We start from the raw sequence: 13,611 nt of genomic DNA, 5'->3' as shown, positions 1-13,611 counted from the left end.
ATAAGAACATAAAGGTTCCCCCAAACACACGCGACGAGACTATTGCGACGGGATTCTATCGCTTGACGACTGCGATTCTGTCGCCGTTGCTATGGAAGGGTAAATGGAACATTGCCTGCAGCGACCCAACGATAGAATCGGGGCGACTAGTTGTCACCGTCGCGGCGATGAAATCGCTTAGGTCTGGGGGAGCCTTTAACGGAAATCTTCTTACGGACGAGCGTGAGGTGATCCAAAGTTGGCGGCAGCATTATGAGCCGCACTTGAATGGCGATGTGGCAGGAGATGAAGGCATCTGGGAGCACGCGCTCAAGACTTGCGTTTCCCAGCTCTGGAACTCCAGGAAATCCAGAGGGTTGACCAGGAGAGTTAATTAAAAACGGTGGTGATGCACTGGCTAGAGCGCTGCATAGGCTAATTACCTAAATTTGTGAGGAGGAGGTTCTGCCGCAGGAGTGGATGGAAAATACAGTGTGTCCCATCTACAAAAAGGCGATAAGAGGGATTGTGGCAACTACCTAAGCAATGATGAACGCTTCCTAGGAGATACTCTCCCAAATTTTATGCCGTCGACTATCGTGGGGCAGTACCAGGCGGGATTGGGCGTACGCTCTACCACAGACCAAAAGTTCGCCATACGTCAGGTATTGCAGAAATGCCTCGAATACAACGTGCCCACTATAGAATAATGGAATGAATGGGAAAATCTCCTCAAAAAAGTCCGCATGCAAAATTTAAGCTCAATCAGACTTCGTTAAGGGTTTGTCCAAAGCGGTCCGAGTTTTACGTTTTTGAAACACAAAAATTTCCCAAGAAAAAATTCGAAATTGATTTTTTTATTTTTGATGCCAAATATCTTAGAAATGCATGAAACGTTGAGATCTGGTGTTATTTCGAAAAATAAATTGATTGAAGATAATTGACTTTTTAAGACTTTAGGACTTGTTTAAGAGATAACACCACATCTCGACGATTCATGCATCCCCCCCTCCTTGGGAAATTGTCGTGTTTCAGAAAAGTTAAACTTTGACCGCTATGGTCAAACACTTAACGAAGTCCGGTTGAGCTGAAGTTTTCCATAGGGACTTTTCATTGGCACCCTAGCGCTCACGCATCATCTATTCATCGATTTCAAAGCCGCATATGATTCAATCGATCGAGATTAGCTATGGGAACTAATGCACGAACAAGGATTTCCGGATAAACTGATATGGTTGGTCAAGGCAACGATGGATCGATGTGCGTAGTTCGAATTTCAGTGGCATTCTCCAGTCAGTCCCTTCGAAACGCACAGAGTGTTACGTTACTTTGAGAAGATGGTCAGACCGAGGAGGGAAGCTAAGCGGATTGGACTAGTCACGGATTGGAATACGGACACGAGACCTAGACGATGCTCGTGGCGAACTTGAAGTTTTAATGCAGAAGGGTGCAGATGGCGGACGAACCACGAGTTACGAGAGAAAATCGGACGACTGCAGTGGACCGGGCACGTTGCCAGAATGTCGGACAGTAAACCGGTGGTTGCTGAATGCAAATGGCTGGCGGCCGAAAAACTTGTTGGTGGTGTGACTGGAGGGGTGGAAGTCAGTGTTCTGGTAGAACCGTTGCTTGGAGATCAACTTCCTTCCCTTTCCGTCAATCCAAGACCAGTCAGTTTTGCGCTTTTGCAGAATTTCGATGAACTCTGGTTGCCGACTGTATGTTTATTTTCACAAAGCCTTCGTACTCGAGTGGGAGAAAATAGCTCTAAAATATTTGGCTGATGTATTCAATATCTAAGGTATTAAAACGCTTTCCATAAGTGGTTAAATACTAAAAATAATAGATCGAACATATTCTACGAACATCAAAGAAATAATCAGTTAAAATACTCTAGTAATATATAAAATGATTTCACTTTTAAGTTTACGTATAGATTAATTTTTTTTGGCGAAGAAAGTTATTTCAATGAATTCGACTAATAAGCTTACACAATACCATGTAATGATGCAAATCGCAAACCGAATCATGAATAATTGTCAGGGGAATCGTGTATGAGGTTTGAGAATTTGAGAATTTCCTAAAAGTGAGATACCGCAAAAAATATATTGAAGAAGCAGGAAGGTGTGTTGTTTAGAACGTTGAGCATAAACTTTTTGAACACTTTACACCACCACACCACAATAGGACACTTGCTTCAAATTATTGGATTTTTGAATGGGAACTACGAAAGCTGTTTTCCATGTCAGTGGAATGCTTTTTTTTCAGCTCATCCGAAGGTCATAAATACGAAGCAATTTTGGCTAAATTTGTTCATTGTTCTAAAATTGTTCCAATGGAAACATTACTTTTCATAAAAGGCATCAATGTCTTGCAAAGCAAAGACCTCACATTTCTGAGTCTGTTAAATGAAAATAATCCATTTTTGCCTACCTATTTAAAAAAAAATATTCTCGGAAACCCATTTCAATCAAACAATGGGAAACCCAAAGATGATGGCATTTGTTAAACCTAGTTCTGGCCCCAATATTCCAGAGTCGGCTTCTATTTGTCGTAATAAGTATAAGTACAATTTATCCGGCTTCATCTGTCTACTTTTCACATTAGCATCATAATGGTCCCACCGATACGGGTAAATCGATATCCGATAAAAAAAAAGCTACAAGAAGACTTCCCCTCATTTACGTAACGCGCGCAGTTCACTGTGTACATGTGACTTCCTGAAGCGAGCGGATTAAACACACCTGTACCCCACCAGTACGCACATATTGCAATGCATGTAGTTACAATAGGAAAATGGGCCGTCATAAGTGACTTTTGAACGACAACAACGACGACATTACACTTGGGTATTGTAGCAGGGGCTAACAGCGGCGGCAAAAACAAACAAGACGATACAGCAACGAGGTTGGATAACGGCAACATGATATGAATATGTTCAATGCTTCCTCTTTCCACTGCCGGCTGCCGCCGATTCAGGACACGCTGACGTACCGTGTAGGTACATGGGTGAGAGTCGGGGAGCAATGATTTATAGCCGAAGCCGCCGCAGCCTTCATCGAAGTCATATTGTTTGGTGTTAGCATGTGCTACATAATTGTCGGCTAACTGTCGTTTTATCTTTGCTGGGCCTGTTGCGCGTCTATTTAGATCCAAACACCTAGGGCGTAGGATGGCAAATATTGTGATATGAGATAACCATCCGGAAAATCGATAACATTGATTGCGTTCTTATCTTCAAACAGCTTTTCGTGGTGGAATTGGGGTTGGAAAAATCATGACATTATGCATTAAAAATAACACATTTCAATTAAAATTGTCCTATGCTACTAGATTTAGGTAATCCAATGAATTTTGAAAAGCAAAATTAGGAATTCATAGCGTGATTTAAAATCAATAAAAACCGTTCATTCAGAATAGGAGTAAAAACTTCACACTTGCTGCAATCACAGCTTCCCACACTCCATTTTCGTTTGCTCTCAATGGCTATATCCATTCTGTGGATGAATTTCTAAAATTAGCTGCGATCTGCAACGGTTCAAATTATGAACGGAGCTATTTCCATCATTTTTTCGGTTTGATGTCTTCCTAACGAGTGTAGTCTGAAGCTAATTTTGTTTACGTTGTAGTTAGTGGGCTATTGCTATGCTCTCGTTCTATAGTTTGAGACTTGAAACAGGAACACGGTCACATGTAATTTTACTTACCGTCAAACGGTGCGTGTATTGCTGATGGTGTTGTGACAAACAAAGTTACATTGATATAATAATTGATAATTTGTAATAAAATGGAAAATACTTCTTCTTTATTAAAGAGGCTTTCAGCTCTTGGCTGGTTCACCTCTGGACAAATGAAAAATAGATTACAACGCGGTCGCGCTAAAACCGGTTGATCGTGCAGTCAATTCAACATCCATTTGACATTCTATCCTCAGAATGTGATTCGTAATTTGAAGCAACGCTGGGTCTGTTCAACTAATTTAGAATACATTCAATCTATCCAACTACTGAATATCTTCCATTTCACGGTATCTGTCAACGCAAAGTTTCTTTTTTTTGGTTGCATCTTCTCAACAACTGTTTGCCCATTCAAGGAAAATAAGTCGATTCACATCCCGTCGATTGGACTACCAGCTGGTTGGGAGCATGTTTTTCCGAACACCAAGAGGAAGACGACAGCTGACTGCTCCACTGGTAGTTCGTATTCATATTATTGAGTGTTTATTTGCTGCTCACGTACTTTTTGGGATACTCAAATGTGCTCTGTTACTGCCCAAGTCAGGGGTGTGGTTATTAGAGGGGCTGCGGTTATTGTATTTGGTTTTAATTGCCGCCGGGTGTAAGAGTGAACGTCGCTACTCAACCAATGTAGTGACAGAATGTGATCATGAAAAATGACAGAAATGAGTGTTTGATGGTCATATACTTTTTCATATATGTTGTATTGGAGTATGTATTGGTTTATAATTAATTAATCTTTTATTGACATGATAGTTTAGTAGCATTTGTTGGAGACATAATTCAATCTCCCCAAAATGTAAGTTGGTTCCATTTATTTTACAAGGCATTGAATTAATTGTTCTGCACCATAATCTCAATTGTTCTGCACAATAATCTAAGAAAATTATAATGATTTTCATATGAGAATATCGTTTCGGAAAAGTGAATAGATTTATTCCAGCACAGAAGTGTTTAGACGAATAGCGAAAGCTGGGAAAATATTTTTTGATTTACTGTAAAATTTTCGCCAAGATTCCAACAGCTGAGATCTCGGTAATTTCTTTTAACGAAATTCGGTAATTTGTTAACCGAAATGTCGTCATAATTTTACCGAAATTCGGCAAAGTTGACTTTTTACCGAGATCTCTCTTTACCGAGATTCGTCGAAATTATTGCCGAGATCCCTGCTGTTGGATCTCGGCAATCGTAAAATTTCGAATTTTAAGTTTGTAAAAAGACTTATTATGGAGGGGTTGAATACCGTGTCAAAACAAGTTTGGCTTCGATAATCTTTAAGTTGGACTAAATATATTTTTTTCGCAGTCAATTCCAGTTTCAGTAATATTACGTGAATTGTAGTAAATTTGTGTTGTTCCACTTTATTACCGCAATAATAGGACGCAGTTTCCTATTATTGCGGTATTTTCGGAGTTCAGTCCTATACTTGTGGTACTGCACTGTGGGTCTGTATTTCTTATGGAGAGTGATATTACAACAATTGAATGTGATAAAACCTTACTATCTTAGTACTCAAGGGAAGCAATGTTGATTTTTGGCCAGTATAAATGGAAGTTTTAACGGGAAGGGGTGGGGGTCAGTGGACGTATTTTCGTCTCCAGCAATATTGTCTCCTGTCAAAAAATGAGTAAGTACATGAAGCACCCGAATCCGGAGCAAATGTTCAGAAAACTTTCCAGCTGATTATGATCACGATCCAACAAAAACATTCGGTGGGCCTCCAAATCTATTTCATTCTTCTGCTGTCCGATCAATTTTTGGGTTTCGTCCGATCAATGAAGACAGGTCATTGAGCTTGTATTCTTTCAATCAACAAGCATTGCTGGAGCATGCTTTCACCAAGAACATTAAAAACCAAGCCAAGTTGAAGATCTTTGACTCAAATAAAAACATACCCTTAAAATTGGAAAATTTTCCCTTGAGCAATAATTTTTTTTTACAAAACAAAAATATAGTAAACAAAAGTAAAAATTGCAATTATAAAATAAGAATTTACATGAAGAATTCGAAATTTTCCATTGAAAAAAATAGCAATAAAAATTCCAAAATTTTCAACAAAATTAATAATTAATTCCGGGTTTTAGACCACCCGACTTGGACATTTATTTACAGTGTTCTGAAAACTCAGATGTGAATATGTACATTATGTGAAAGATTTTGATTTGAAAAATGTATTGGAGGTAACTACTTTCCTTCGATGTGACTCGAACTCGAAGATTTGGAGAACTTAGAACATTCGGTTTGAACATATCTAAATTCGAGACGAGCCAGCCTCGGGCTGAAAGTCTCGATAATAAAGACAAAAAAAAAATATCTAAATCGTAAATCATGTGCATGACCTCCAAGGGCCTGTATGGACACCATGGGTTGCTATTGGCATTGTAGCGAGCCCAGTTGTCTTCGTAGACCAAATCGTCTGAACTCCAGAAAGATTTGGAGAACTTAAAACATCCGGTTTGGACATATCCAAACCGCATATGCACAGCACATATTTCGAAATGGACAAATTGATATGAAATTTACGAAAAAGAAGCCACGTGTCTTGGAGAGACTCGAACCCTCAACCTATTACTCTCTAGATAGGCGTGATAACCCTTATAGGTGTGATGAGGGTTCGAGACCATCCAAGACACGTGGATTCTTTTTCGCAAATTTCATATCAATTTTTCCATTTCGAAACATGTGCTGTGCATATGCACAGCTACCCGAGTAGCACACTTGTTACATATCAGTCACTGTGACTCATATGCGACCAAATCCAGTCATAGTGGAGTTGCTACAACCAAATCGATCTGAACTGTGCTACTTGGGCAAGATATTTAACAAAAAATGGTTTTCGTACGGCCGAGTTGTCGACTAATATGCAATTAATTGTTTTCATATCCAAATCGTTAATTATATGCATGGGCTCTAAGGGCCTGTATGGATCCCATAGGTTGATATTAACTTTGTATTGACCCAAGTAGACATGGTCGATCAATTGGTTCAAACTCCAGAATGATTTGGCGAACTTGGATCATCCGGTTTTATGGATATATTTAGATCGTAGATCATGCGCATGGCTTTAAGGGCCTGTATGGACACGATGGGTTGCTATTGGAATTGTAATGAGCTCAGTTGATTTGCTGGACCAATTGGTTTGAACTCCAGAATGATTTGAAGAACTTAGAATATCCGGTTTGGACATATCCAAATCATAAATCATGCACATAGCCTCTAAGAACCTGTATGGACACCATGGGTTGCTATTAGTTTCGTACCAAACGTAATTGACCTGGTAGAACAAGGCTTTGAAATCCAGAATGGTTTGGAGAACCTAGAACATCTGTAGAAATATTGTCTGCATTCATAATTGTCATCTCTGAAATAGTAATGGGTACATTTCTGAGAAAAAGCAGCAATACAATCGTTGCGTACGATATTCGTGTGAAATTTTCGTCCATATAAAAGTGTTTTAAAACAGGGTCCGTGATTGATAGTGCGAACAAATTAAACAATATTTTTTGATAAAATCCACGTTAATTAAAATATAAAACATGAATGACAACACGACACAAGATTACAGTGTAACAAAACAACGAAAACAGTAAAACTAATTTCCCCCAGAAGAAGGCTGCCAAACACAGCCGAAACGTCGGGCAGTTAAAACATTATTGTTTGAACAATTTTGAGACTGTAAAGCCGAATCCCATCACTTATCTTCTTTTTCCATCTTCTTTCTTCCTGCTCCCTACTTCTCTCTTCCTTCTTCTTTTATCCTGCTTTCTTTTTCTTGCTTGTTGCTTTTTTTGTTGCTTCTTTCTTTCGTTTTTTTCATTTCTTTTCTTTTCTTCCTTCTCAATTATTCCATTTTTCTTTTTCTTTTTTACTTCTTAATCTTTCCTTCTTCACTTTTTCTCCCTTCTACATTCTTCCTTTTTCTTTATTTCTTATTCTTCATTCCTTCTACCTTCTTTCTCTTTGCTTCATTCTTCTTCTTTCTTCCTTCTTTTTTCTTTCCTTCTTCTTTCTTCCTTCTTCTCTCAGCCTTCTTCTTTCCACCTTCTTCCTTCTTCCTTTTTCCTTAGGTCTTCCTTCTTCTTTATTCCTTCCCCCTTCCTTTTTCTTTCTACTTTTTTCTTTCTTGCTCCTCCCTCAGCCTTCTCCCTTCTTTTTTCTTCCTTCTTCCTTTTCCCTTCTTCCTTCTTTCCTCTTCGTTCTTCCTTCATTTTTTTCCTCCTTTTTTCTTTCTTCTTCCCTCATCTTTCTTCTTTCTTCCTTCTTTCTTTTTTCTTCTTCCTTTTTTTCCTTTTCCTTCTTCCTACTTCCTTCTTCTTACTTCCTTCATCCTTTTTATTTGTTCCTCCTTCCTTTTCCTTCTTCCTTCTTCTTTTTTCCTTCTTCCTTCTTCCTTTTTCTTTCTTCTTTCATTCTTCTTCCATCTTCTTTCTTCCGTTTTCTTCTTTCTATCTTCTTCCTTCTTCTTTTCTCCTTCTTCTTTTTTCCCTCTTCTTTCTTCCTTCATCATTATTACTTCTTTCTTGTTTCTTTCTTCTTCCTTCTTTCTTCTTCCTTCTTTCTTCTTCCTTCTTCTTTCTTTCTTCTTTCTTCTTCCTTCTTCCTTCTTCCTTGTTCCTTCTTCCTTCTTCCTTCTGCCTTTTCCCTTCTTACTTCTCCATTTTTCCTTCTTCCCTTTTCGTTCTTCCTTCTTCCTTTTTCATTCTTTCTTCTTCTTCTCTCTTCCTTCTATCTTCTTTCTTCTTCCTTCTTCATTCTTTCTTCCGTTTTCTTCCTTCTTCTTTCTTCTTCCTTCTTCCTTCTCTCTTCTTGCTTCTTCCTTCTTACTACTTCCTCTTTTTTCCTTTTTGCTTCTTCTGTTCTACTTCTTCCTCACTTCGAACTACTCACTTCTCACTCCCCAGTTCTCATTCGGCCTAATGACCATGCGGCCTAATGACCATTCGGCCTAATGACAATTGGGCCTAATGGCCTTCGGCCTAATGACTTAGCATCGCAGAATATCACAGTAGATCTCGGCACAGTAGTGGTTAAGTAACACAGGTGCTTAACAAATAAAGCAAGAAATAAAAAAAAATGAGTCTATAATTATTTAATAGCTTATAATATTCATATTAAAGTGAGTTAACTCCAATATAATTATACCTAAAACGAAAGTGTACGAATATAGAGTGGAATTTAAGACACTTTCGAAGAATAGATAAAAAAAAATCGTTTGAACATTTCGAAAAGTAAAATAGTTCTTGACACCTTTAGCAAAGATATTTATGTATACAATATTTGCTTTTAGTCTTCTGATTCAAGACCATGGTAAAGAATGGTAGGTTTGATTCGAGTTTGAAATTCAGAACTTTTTCTCAGTTGAAGAAATTATTCTTCAAATATTAGATCCTGAGTGAATCTTTGCAATTGTAATCCAAATTCCATAAATGAAAAGGTCAATGGTGTAAGTTTCAGAAAAAAAAATCTTTTTCTCAGAAATATGATAAAAGTTTTTGTTAAAACTTGCGTGAATTGAGAATCTTGTGGTTGAAAGTAAGTAACAGAGAATATAACACTGCGATGTTCATCCAGGCTTTCCATAGCTCAGCAAAATTATGCATTGCTACAAAACAGATCATGCTGAAGGTGACTGATTCCTAGACGAGACCCGATTTGGGCTAGTCATTTTTACAGGGTCTGGCAATTGAACTGCTACATAAGTGAGTAAAAATAATATAATACAAAATACATATTGAGAATTAGTTCTACAAATCGTCGTCGCACCGTGGGCACGTCGTTACATATTTTAATTCCAGGGGTTGGATCTTACGACAGGATTGGACGCCGATTCAGAAAGTGAAGAAAATCCAACTTAGGGGTTTTCAGGTTTCATTTTGAGCTTAGAACGGCCAGCGAGTTCGCCAGATCTGAACACTATGAATTTTAATGTCTGGAGTATGTTGGAGGTCACGTCTGCTCTGAAACATCATGTTTTTTGTGCAAGTCCTGATGCTACATCTGGCTGCATCTGGTAAAATAACACTAGAGCAGCGGTTCTCAACCTTTTTCTTCCGTGGTACCCCTTCAGACCTTTGCATGGCTTCAGGTACCCCCTGGCTTTTTTTAAATCTATCTGAAGGCATGTATAAGTGAGTAATTGACTTTTGCTTGACTTCTATCGAACCAATTCATTCAATCGATAAAATTTTCAAAAAAATAATTTTTGGCTTCCATCGATTTTACATACGAGAATTAACAAACTTCGACAAAGCAATTTTTAACTTTACTAACACTAATAATTTTCATTCTTAAATGAGTTAACTTCAAATTGTTTCGATTTCACAACAGAACAGAACACGAACAGAAAGTGAATTTAAGACATCCCCAGTAAAAGGGTGGAAGTTGAGATGTTTGATGTTTAAAAACTTTTAATCTTCTGATGCAACACCACGGAGAAGGCTTATTTGTTGACATCCCTGGGCATGGGACTTGGCTTTGAAACATCGCAGTTCATAATGTAATGTCAACGAACAGTAAAAGAGCATTTAAAATTCTGAGTGGATGTAACATTTTTGTTTATTCAAGAACTATTTTATAAGTATGGGATTCAGAGTAGAGCTTTGCAATTCTAACTGAAACTCATAGAATGAAAACAATATTACTAGACATTTGATCTTATGTTCTCAGAAATATGATAAGAGTTTTTGATAAAACTTTCGAGAATTGAGAATATAGGAATTTGATATGAGAAACATATAGTATTATACTGCGATGTGGATCCAACCCTTCCATAGCTCAGCAGAATTATTCATTACTTCAATGCGAGTCATTTTTTATGCCTAGAGAGGTCAAATATATACAGGGGCCAGACAAAAAAGTTGAGATAAGGCGCACATTTAACAAAATTCAAAATAACCTAACTTTGCATAAAACCGGAACAATCGGAAGTAGTCCTCTTCTTGTCTGTGGACACCGGAGATATTTCGAGTTTTGAAATGGTTTTTCTTTTACATGTGAATATTTGTGTTGTGAACAAACTAGAATCCTTTCTCGGACACGTTAAGGTAATCACCCTCTTGCAAATCCATAAAGCGCGATACACCCGATACTTTTTTACACGGTTGGGTTTTAGCTGATTATGACCTTCAGCGTCAATGAAACTATACGTTCACCCAACGAAAAAAATCATAAATAATGATGGCTCTAACTTTATCAAAATCAAATTATTTCAAGCTAGGGAAGATCCATAAAGTACGTCAAGTGAAAATTGGCAATGTTCGTGTCCTTACGTAACGAACTTCTTTATTTCTTTCTCACTACAGATAAATTGAAGAATAAGGCCACTAAATGTCAAAAAACCATTTACTGGCTTTGTTGTTTTCTAACTTACATGAAGAATGAAAGAGAAAGAGATTAGTGCTCTATAGGGCACTGCACGGACTGCTTTGTCTCTTTCTCGCTGCAAAGAAATTAAAAAACAACAAGGCCAGTAAACGTCAAAATTTATAAGGAACGAAAGAGAAAGAGATGTTTCCGTGCAGTGCCCTATAAGTGTAAAATCTCTATAAACGCTGGGGCTACTATGTTCGTTTTGTAAACCGTCAAACAAAGTGCCAATTGTGTCGCTGTTTCAATTTTCTCGTGATGCACTACTCTTAATAGTATGTCAAAATTGATGCCCAGTTAGTCACAAAAAGCGCGGTAATTAGTTCCCTTTTTCCGTCGAGGACAAAATGCTTGGTGGATGGACTTTTTCCAAATGGGTTCAAAATATTTTGTCCTTAAGCTTTTGCACAGCTATTGTAGAATATCACCGAGACCCAAACCCCAGGACTATGCTTTTTTTAAGGACCACAAATGACCCCAAATAAAAACAGATTCGGTTCTATCTGGTCGGTCATAAAAACGGAATAGACTAAAAAAAAAGAGCATTAATCGTTTCAAATTTAAAGTCAATCATAAATCTATTTTTAATGTTACAATTATAATACAACATCCGCCATTACGCATTTTTGTCTCAGGTACCCCCTGAGACCTGGAAAGGTACCCCCAGGGGTACATGCACCCCAGGTTGAGAACCGCTGCACTAGAGCATCGGCGGACCTCGTACGATGCGTTCCTCGATCGTCTGTATATTCTAATGTAGCACTTCAATTGCCAAACCCTGTATGCCTAGATAAGTAAAGTATGTATGTCGATCGCCAAATTTTGTTTTATATTTACAGTGGTTTCAAAATGGCGGTGCTATTGGTTGAGTGATGCCTGCCTCTCAAGACAGGCTGTCTTGGTACATTGATCACCACGTCACTATCCAAGCCGTTCCTGGGTGGACGTTAGGTAGAATAACATGCCCTCAGCCAATCTTCAGTTTCTATTCATTTCACACTTGCCGCTCGCTTGCGGTGTAAATCGAATCTGTATCTTCATTACTTTCATCTACTCCCTTTTGCTTTGCATAGTATAATTATCACCGAAAAAAGCCAATAAATAAATTTCAGCATTTTTTGCATTTCATAGAAAGTTTCAGATAATATTGAAATAAAACGTTTGGTAGCTATTGCGACTTGAAAATTTGAAAAATAAAAAAGTTATGACAGTTTTATTGAATTTTTAAGACACATTTGATTTTACTGCAACTTGACAATGCAAATTGTGGCAGTTATTCTCATACGCATAACGAAGTACAAGTAATGAAGTTTAATTTAATACCTGAACTGTAGAGTTGTAAGTGAATGTAAAGAATGTTTCGTCAAAAACCATTTCCTACTATGCAAAGCAGAAATCAATATCCCATTACAAGGAGTTGATGAACCAATGCAATGCACCATGCGTCCCCATATGCTTGCATGCTAATACGTCGAACAAGTACAAAGCTTGTTGGCATAAAAAGCATTAAATCTCCAAAAGTAATGAAATTAGGAGCTTGATATCTTTGACAAAGTTTTCCAGGACAACTATGGCTACAACTTTCGCTAAGACACAAAATAAAAGTACAGTAGACTATCGATAACTGCAAGTAATTCAACTGCAATGATTTGTAACTGCAATTCGATAGTAGCAACAGTTTTACAGTTATCGGACCGCTAAACTTCAAACTGCTGTCAGACTCAATGACGCTGCAGTACGCTGCACATTTAGATGCACTTTTATTAGATCTGACGTCGATTGACAACCGTTTGACGTCTAGAAGGCGTTGTAGTTATCGAACGACATTCGTTAACTGAAAAGTAAACATGTTGCGCGAATGCGCTAAAACACGATTTCAGCCACCGTACACTACCAAGTTCGTAATAGCTTTACTTTTGGAGATTTAAGGCTCCTAAGCTATTTCATTTCCGGCGACAGAATCGCAGTCACCAAGCGATAGAATCGCGTCCCGTGTGTTTGGGGAATCTTTATTACGTTTTATGACAACAAGCTTTGAGCATGTTAATCATAAGGCACACGAGCATATGGAGACGCATGGCAGATTGGTCCATCTTCTTGAATATGACTAAATATGTTGTGCAAAAAAATAATATTGAGAGGGTCTCCAGTTAAACTTGTGTGGCTAGAGGGTCCAGTTAGCCTTGGCGTAGGGAAACATTCTCGACACCCTGGACATAGTGTATCCATTTTTATTGTCACACAAGATGCATAGTCATGTATTGGTGGGCATAGAAAAGCTTTCAATTAATAACTGAAGAAATGCTAATAGAATACTACGTTGAAAAGCAGGCTAAGTCTCAACTGGAATGTAGAGCCGTAGAAGAAGAATATTGAGAGGTCGTTTGATCAAAGTGTGCCGTGCATGCGAGTGAATGCGATTGGAAGTAATTGTGTGTTGTGAAGAAAATTTGTATAGTGAAAGAAATTGTATCAATAATATATAATCGAACATCTTGAAAGCATTCCAAGCAATGCTTCTTACGTCGCC

General features: G+C 38.0%; 1 protein-coding gene across 3 annotated transcripts in view; it reads left to right on the top strand.

The window, feature by feature from the left end:
• Positions 1 to 13,611, top strand: part of LOC134212680 (ELAV-like protein 4) — a 72,643-nt gene that overhangs the window by 33,120 nt on the left and 25,912 nt on the right. The gene's annotated exons all lie outside the window — the stretch shown is intronic.

Source organism: Armigeres subalbatus, chromosome 2 (genome assembly GCF_024139115.2).
Source record: "Armigeres subalbatus isolate Guangzhou_Male chromosome 2, GZ_Asu_2, whole genome shotgun sequence".
Lineage (NCBI taxonomy): Eukaryota > Metazoa > Arthropoda > Insecta > Diptera > Culicidae > Armigeres > Armigeres subalbatus.
The sequence above is the reverse complement of the archived record's forward strand: the minus strand, read 5'-3'. Positions and strand labels throughout refer to the sequence as shown.